Source organism: Vidua macroura, chromosome 7 (assembly GCF_024509145.1).
Source record: "Vidua macroura isolate BioBank_ID:100142 chromosome 7, ASM2450914v1, whole genome shotgun sequence".
In the NCBI taxonomy this organism is placed as follows: Eukaryota; Metazoa; Chordata; class Aves; order Passeriformes; family Viduidae; genus Vidua; species Vidua macroura.
In genome coordinates this window covers 32417382-32425144 of record NC_071577.1, presented here as the reverse complement: position 1 = coordinate 32425144, position 7763 = coordinate 32417382, and positions in this window count along the sequence as shown.

The following is a 7763-nucleotide window of genomic DNA, read 5'->3' as shown; positions in this document are numbered from 1 at the left end:
CTGTTATTAGACAGAAGTACCAGAAAAAATGGATGCCATTGCTCTTTCCAAAGTAATGTGCCTAGGAAAGAGTTCAGCCTCTTTGGTAATGCACAAAGAAACTGTAACTCATATTTTATATATTTTAAAGCTTCCATAATTCAAAGATACCAGCACTTACATGTTATTGATAATACTTACAGCTTCTAAGTTCTGCAACTTGTTTCTCAGAGCCAAGGATCACCTTTTTTTCCCTCTAAGACATCCATATTTTTCATTGAAGAGCTGCTTCACCCACAGGCAAACACTTCAGTTGCTGCTTAACAGCAACCACTGCCTCTTTGTTTTTCCTCTTAGCTTTAGTATGATCTCAACAGCAATTCTGTACTGATTGATCTTACTTAAATGTAGTGTATATATGTCTCAAATAGCACAAATATTGAATTACAAAATGCCACCTACCATTCTGGTATTTCTCTGCCTTGGTTTCCTTTATGAATCTGCTAGTCTCATCTATAAACTTCCTTGGATCAAGAAGCATTTCAACTAAAGCACACAGGTGGACAGAAATAGTAGGAAATATGAACAATAAATCTCTCTCACTGCATGCTGAAAGAAGGTCTTGACTTCTCTCTGCATGTGCACCTTCAGAAAACAGACTGAGATGATTGAACACAGAAAGACTTTGCCAGGATGGGGAGGGAATATAATCAAGGAGGACTTGAATAAATACATTAAAAAAACAAACAAAAAGGAAACAAAGTCCCATTTTCTGTAGAAAATTCAATATCATGACTAGCCTTCTCCATCAATCTCCTCCCTGTCAGAAGTATCAAATGCTGATATGGTGCCAACTTAGCTGGTCAATAGTGAGTGGCTGGGCTTGGGCTTGGTGTGGTCTCATCAGCATTCAGTAGAACTACAGCATTCTGCAGCAGGGATGAGACAGGAAGGGGGAGGGAGAGGAGACAGAAGGAAAAAAGGATTAGGACAAATATTATTTCTTAAATTACACAGTAGGTTTTTATGTAAATGGATATCCCCTTGCAGACTTTCATGCTAAGTAAAGAAATTGGCTTAGAAAATACCAAAGACACAAGCATGATTATTTTTGGTAGTTATGCTTTGGCAGGAATTTTGGCAGCCTTATTCCACACAGACATGCAAACATATCTTTCACTCTGTAAACAAGCCTCCATTAGAGCCAGAACAACTTCTACTATTGTTCTCCTCTCTCTGCTCAGACAACACCAGCTTTTCTTGAGCAAAGAACACAAACCAAAGTCTTCCCAGAGCCAGACCTTTCTTTTTGGTACTATCAGACTTTTTATATATAATTGTATTATGTTATTTTTGAGGATTATATGTATTTATTTTGACCCTTAAAGCTTTTTCAACTGGGCCAAAAATTTGGTAGCTTATGCCTTTAATGAAACACTAAACTTTTCGAGCAAAAATCCACCTAGACTGCCACCATGAACAATCCCATATAGAGCTGTCAACATATTTCCTTCTGCTCTTCTGGCAGTCCTATAATCTAGAGCTTTCCCAGTCCCACCCTAACCAGCTGTGCTGGCTGCTGGGTAGAATGCAGTCACAATCCTACTTTCACCTCCACAGAGTCACTCACAATTTGGTAGGTGGGATTAACAGTACAATTTCTTCTTAAGGATTTATGGGAAGTGCATTTGCTACAGAATAAAGCAGAGAGATGGAACTGTGACAAAGATATGGGTCTAAAGTTCCAACTTGTAGTTTCACTGGGTGTAACCATGAAAAGAAATATAATTTCCATGTAAGCCTCCTCTCTCACTAATATTGCTGGATATATCAAGAGATTTCACTTTCAGATTTTGTCACTTAGCAATTTATAGACACATCTAGAGCTGGTTCTGATTGATTACTTTTACCTGTTTCAAACACCCTACGTGAAATTTTATAAAATATAATGTCAGCAGTTTACTGCAGATCAATTAAAAGGGACCATAGATTTCTCATTCCCATTTGTATTGAAAATCAATAACTAGGCATAAGATAAGAGATTTGTTATTAAAATGGAAGGTCAGGAACCCACAAACCTAGGTTATATTTCTGGGTTGAGTCTAGGTGACTGTGGGTCCAAGTATATAATTTCATTTTTTTGTATCTAACTGCCTTTGTAAAATTAAGAATTTAATTTGCAGAAGGCTTGCAAAGGTTATCATTTATAAAGGTCCTGAAATCTTCAGGTGGAAGGGCAGTCTGGTGTCACCAGCCGAACAATAGGTGGTTGGTAAGTTGAATATAAAACAAGTGAAATGGGAAATATTAGGAGCAAAGTTGGGCACAAGGCAATTAGTCAAGGCCAGTTCAGTTGCTCTGGTTCCTTTCACTTTTTGAACACTGAATAAGGCAGATATCCTGTAGAGAAATAAAATAGGATGTTATAACTGAAGATACTGGACATATAGTTAATGTTGCATGGACAACCATAAATCTGGCAATTTTCAGACTCAAAATACTTAATTTTGCAGCCTAAGCAACTGTCTTAATTAATTCCATTGCTCCAAATAAAAGTAGATTGTTAATACAGACAAGCATCATTTTGAAATGGGAATTAATGTAAATAACAGAACTTATATTTAATTTTTGCCTGTCCCAAGCTCACATCCCCAAAGTAATTTGTTAGTCATTCTGTGGACACAGCAGCTAATCCCGTAGCCCCATGCCATGGGGTTCTGCCTGTGCTTGCTTCTGAATGTAGAAGGTATCACTGAGCCCTGAAAGACCCCCAACCCACGGGTCAAACAAGCATTTACCAAAGAGATAAAATGGGTATGACACCTCTTTACCTCCCCCACATTCTGCCTTTGTCTCATCCCTGACTTTGTTTCTCCCTGAGAAACACCAATCCTGGCATCCACATCCTATGCCACACCCCAGCCATTAGCTCCTGGAATTGTCCCAGAGACTGCATTTAATTCTTGTTTGAACTGAACCATGCCTTTCTGTGAAAGAACAGGCTTGCTAGGTAGAAAAGCAGAAAGATCTAAAGCTTACACTGCCTTGCTCTTTCTTGGACCACCCTCTCATGGAGGGGGAGGCTGTGGAGGTGGCAGGAGGTGCCCGGTTTCCCTGGTGTAACACCCTGGCTGTCAGTGTATTTGCACAGCTGTGACTTAGCAAATGGGTCTGATGCTAAAGAGAGACAAGGAGAAGAGTGTTTTTCTTTGTGGTATTGGCTGAGCAAACCTCACAGGCACTGTGCTAACAGTGAAAAATCATTCTGAGGTGTCTCTTGTCATGCTAGCCAGTGAGTATTATATATATACTCTCTGAGTGCAGCCTTGTCGAGAAGGAAGAGGCAATCGCTACATAGATACTTTTTGATCTACACTGTATTTTAGGGTAGAAGTATGTATTTGAAAGTGAGAACACAAAGACTAGTCAGAGAAGAAATGCTGCTTCATCTGGAATGAAACCAGCAATGGCAAAAAAGACAAGACTATCATGAAATATTTTCTTTTGCAGCATGAGCAACTAGCTTCAGCACACGTCCTTCTCAAAGCCTTGATGGGTGACCCAGACCCTACAGAAATGAACAGCAGATTTCCATACAGAATGTTGCTAGTTTCATCCTGCTGTGACTGCAGGATATATTTATACATTTCTCGCAACAGACACAGCATTTTGTACCTACTGACAATCAGCCACTGTCATTACCCAGCCTGTAGGAGGCTGACTGCCTTCCATTATATATGCAAAATATGTAGAACTAACTAGGCTGTGATCTGGCTGCTTTCACCTACTTGTTTATCCTTGAGGAAGTGTTGTATGATTGACAGCAGACAAAAAACAGAGTAGGATCCTTCCTAACTGTGCTTTTTGCCAGGTCCTCTCATTAAAATGGTGCAGCTGGACTACATATAGCCCACAAAAAAATGTATATATGAATAGCTCTCCAGAATGGGCTGTACCCAGCCTTGTCTCTTGGATTCACTCTTAGATGTTAAAACAAGCATTCCAGCTTATTCTGGAGAGCTGCAGCAATCAGACAGGTGTCCCTCCTGAAGCAGCAGGAGTGAGTGGCATAAAGCCTTTTTAACCTCTGTTGGCATTATATATATTCTCTCTGGAATAAAATGTAGAAACCAAATAAATGGCTGGAAAAGTACAGCTGCACTGAGCAGAAGGGATGGACCTTCATTGCCCACAGCTGTGCTCCCAGTCCAGCCCAGTCTCACATCCTCAGTGTCAAGAACAAACAGGGCACTGGAGTTTCTATCTGTAATGTGCAATTTTGCAGTGCACCAAAAGCAGATATACAGACAACACACACAATGAGATACTACCAGCTCCTAATTCAGTTCATAGCTGCATTAGTAGTTTGCAGAGATTTGCCTCCAAAAACCTGGCATATTTTTAAATTGTATCTAGAAATATAGAGGTATGACAGAATCATACAGAGGAAAGGTAATTTCAGCATTAAAAAAAAAAAAAAGTTTGGGATTTAAACAAGTAGAGTTAACACTAAAATGAACTGAAAATCTTTGCAACTTTTTACATGATTTTTGCAAAAATGTACTATTTAATCCTTTTTTTTTTTTTTTTTTTTTTTTTTTTGACAAGAAGCAATTGATATGTGCCAAAATTCCCATGCCAGTAGGGGGAGCATTTCATTTGTCATTTCAGTGCCTTCATTGTGGGGATTTTAGCTTGTGGCACTTCAATGAAACATACTCCTTTACAATGCAAATACTGCTGTCAGATGGACACTCATCAATCAAAGCACCAACTAGCTCCTTTCTGTGGAAAGCCTGAGTCACTCCTTTTTATATCAGTACTGAGCTACAGGAAACTGGCTGTGTCAGCTGCCCCACTCCAAGAAAATGTTTGATTTATTACAAAAAATACCTGAAATGATGAGAGCCCACTGTCCATGACAGGTAGATGAAGGATGAAGGCACAGCAAGGGGAGAGATGCACTCTGCTGTGCCCTGTGCTTTCTGGCTGTACAGGAAAAATCTGTAGGGGTGCTCAGGCTGCCTCTGCAAACTCTTTAGGATCTAAGTCAAAAATCACTTCTTAAGCTTGTTTCTGCAAATACAGACAAATCTAAGGGGGGATCAACAGACTATCTGCTTGAGAAATTGTCTTTTTTCCTATTTAAAAAGCAATGCATATTCAACATAAATATGGAGCCAGAGGGGGCTCTTTTTATTTATAACATTCTGGTTAACATTGGTTTCTATGGTAGCAGAAAGGAAGGGGTTGGTTTTTTTCCCAATACACACCCTCCCAGAGGAATTATTCAACTATTGAATTTAGGAAGAATTATTTAGCTTATTAAAAATATTTTTTATTCTTTGATAATATGCAAAAAGTGACAAAAGATCAGCTACTTGTTATCATATCTCACTTTTATAATTTGCTTCAATGTGTCTGCAACTGTACTTTCTTATTGCTGTTCTGTGTTTCAAAAGAGGTGTTTGGAAATACAGCAAGGGCATTTGATTATCCAGCACCAGCCTAGGTCAGAAAACCACACTGAATAATGATACTAAGCTGAGGAGAGTCACAAAATTAATTATAATTTACATCAGATCTTCAGAAGCAGATAGCTCTAGGTTGATGAGAATGACATTAGGGTTTGGATAAACAGCTATATAGCTGAAAATAATTTCTCCAATTTAAGTTATATGCATTTGCAATTTCTACTTTTGTGTCTGATGGCAAGAGCTATAATCAACAACTTATGTTGCAGATAAGGAAAGTTACATGTTCACATGTTCTAACATGTTCAGATTAAGTAAAAAGTTGCAGACAAAAGAAATAGAGTCCACTTTAATTTTCCACCTTATAGCCAAGCATTGGGCAAGTTCAAAGGCTCAAAGACTGTGATCTCTTTACATTGGAAGACCAATATATTCTCACATGGTACAATATGTAGATCCATGGTAAAAAAAAATACAGCCTGGCAATCAGCAGTGGTGAAATACTACAAGGGCTAGTTTAGGATAGCAGCTCAGGATTATTCACTGTTAGGCACTTGAGATTGATCTTATTTCCACTGAAGTGAACAATTATGTTTCTCTTCACGTCCATGGTAGAGATTTGACACTTTGACTAAATAGTTTCCCTGTTGTTTGACAGTCTTTTACAATAAAATGCATCAAGCTACACAGCTTCCCAGCACCAGAGGTGTGTCTATTTATAACCAACATCTGCTCAATCTTGTGCTTAGTCCAAACCACTACTGTGTCCACATTGTGTGGACACAATTTGGGTTTAAATCTGCATAATCCCTTGATGTGTACTGAAAGAAGACAGTGGGAAAAGCTGGATCCCTGGTGCCCCTTTGCACAAGTCCAACTGCATCAATATCCAGTGCTGACAGGACAGACATGCTACATTTAAGCTGTCTGCTGCCACATATCCCTCTTGCTCTTGGAGCAGTGGCTGAACTCAAGAAGACTTCTCATCTACAAGGTCTTTTCTGAGATCCTTTTGTGTGCACATGAACAAATATTGTAAGGACTCCTGCACGTGCAGGCTGTAGGCAACAATCTACACACACACCATATGTACAGCTCAATATTTACCTTTCTTTCATGGCAGAATCCCTAAAATTCACAGGAGAAGCAGCTTTGATGCCGTGAATATTATCTATGCATATTCATCCCATGGTTTGCAGGACCTCTTCCACCTTCTCAGCAGCACCAGACTAATATCTGGAACACAACAAGCAAATAAAGGCCTTGTTCAGGGTTTGTCACATGAAAATATTAGCATTAGCATGGTCTTGAGTCAGAGAACATTGTTATATGGATTTCACGCCTCATATTCATAATTCTTTGCAAACCTGGCCTTATAACCTTCAATTCTGATGCCACAAATATTTACACAGATAAGGAGTTTCTGGGATAATCGAGTTTTGCTCAAAATGCAAAATCCCACATTTGAAACACAGTTCAGCTATCTATACATCTGTGTGAAAAGTGCTGCTCAGTTTGGAGCACTGCGTTTATCTCACACCAATGCACTAAAAATGTAACATTTCCTTTTATTCCAGGATGCCATATTGTTGAGATGTGCTCTGAGAAACTCTACTGGACAAACATCCCGTGAAGCCTTTCACTTCTGCAACTGCTTTATTGCAAGGCTCTCCAGGCACAAAGAAGAGTGGTACCTCATCCCATTGACTGCACTGTGAATTACACTTCATTCCTTTACAAACCTCTCTCCTCCCCCTCTGAGATGGAAACTGTTCAATCTCTGCTGGAAAGAGAAGAAAAAACCTGGATTAAAAAGGCAGCAAAGTGTAAGGTGATTTGCCTTTTTCCCTGTCTACTGAGAACTGTCCCAGAAATGTTCTCCTAAAGTCAGATGAAACGGAATCATATATTTTAATAGCACTGAAGGCTAAGTTTGACCTTTAAATATTAATATTTAAATATTAATGAAATAGCAGGAGAAAGCAGACTGACAGGTGTAATACAAGGCAGACAAAATAGCGCTGTAAAATTATTTCATGCATTGAAATTCTCATTAGTGATAATGAGAAAAGGACCTATAATCCATGATCTGAAAATGTACTCCAGAAAATCCAAGTAGAATAAATGGTCAGAAAAATTTGCTTGAAGTAATTATTCTTATTTTATAAGTTAGGGGGAAATTCTGAAAGAGAGGAAAAGTCAGAAACCTGTACTTATCCAAGTAAGTGGACTTTCTCTTTAAATTGGACCCTACTGGATTTGTTTCCTGAAATATTTTACTCAAGGGTGTATTTCCATTCCAATAGCATA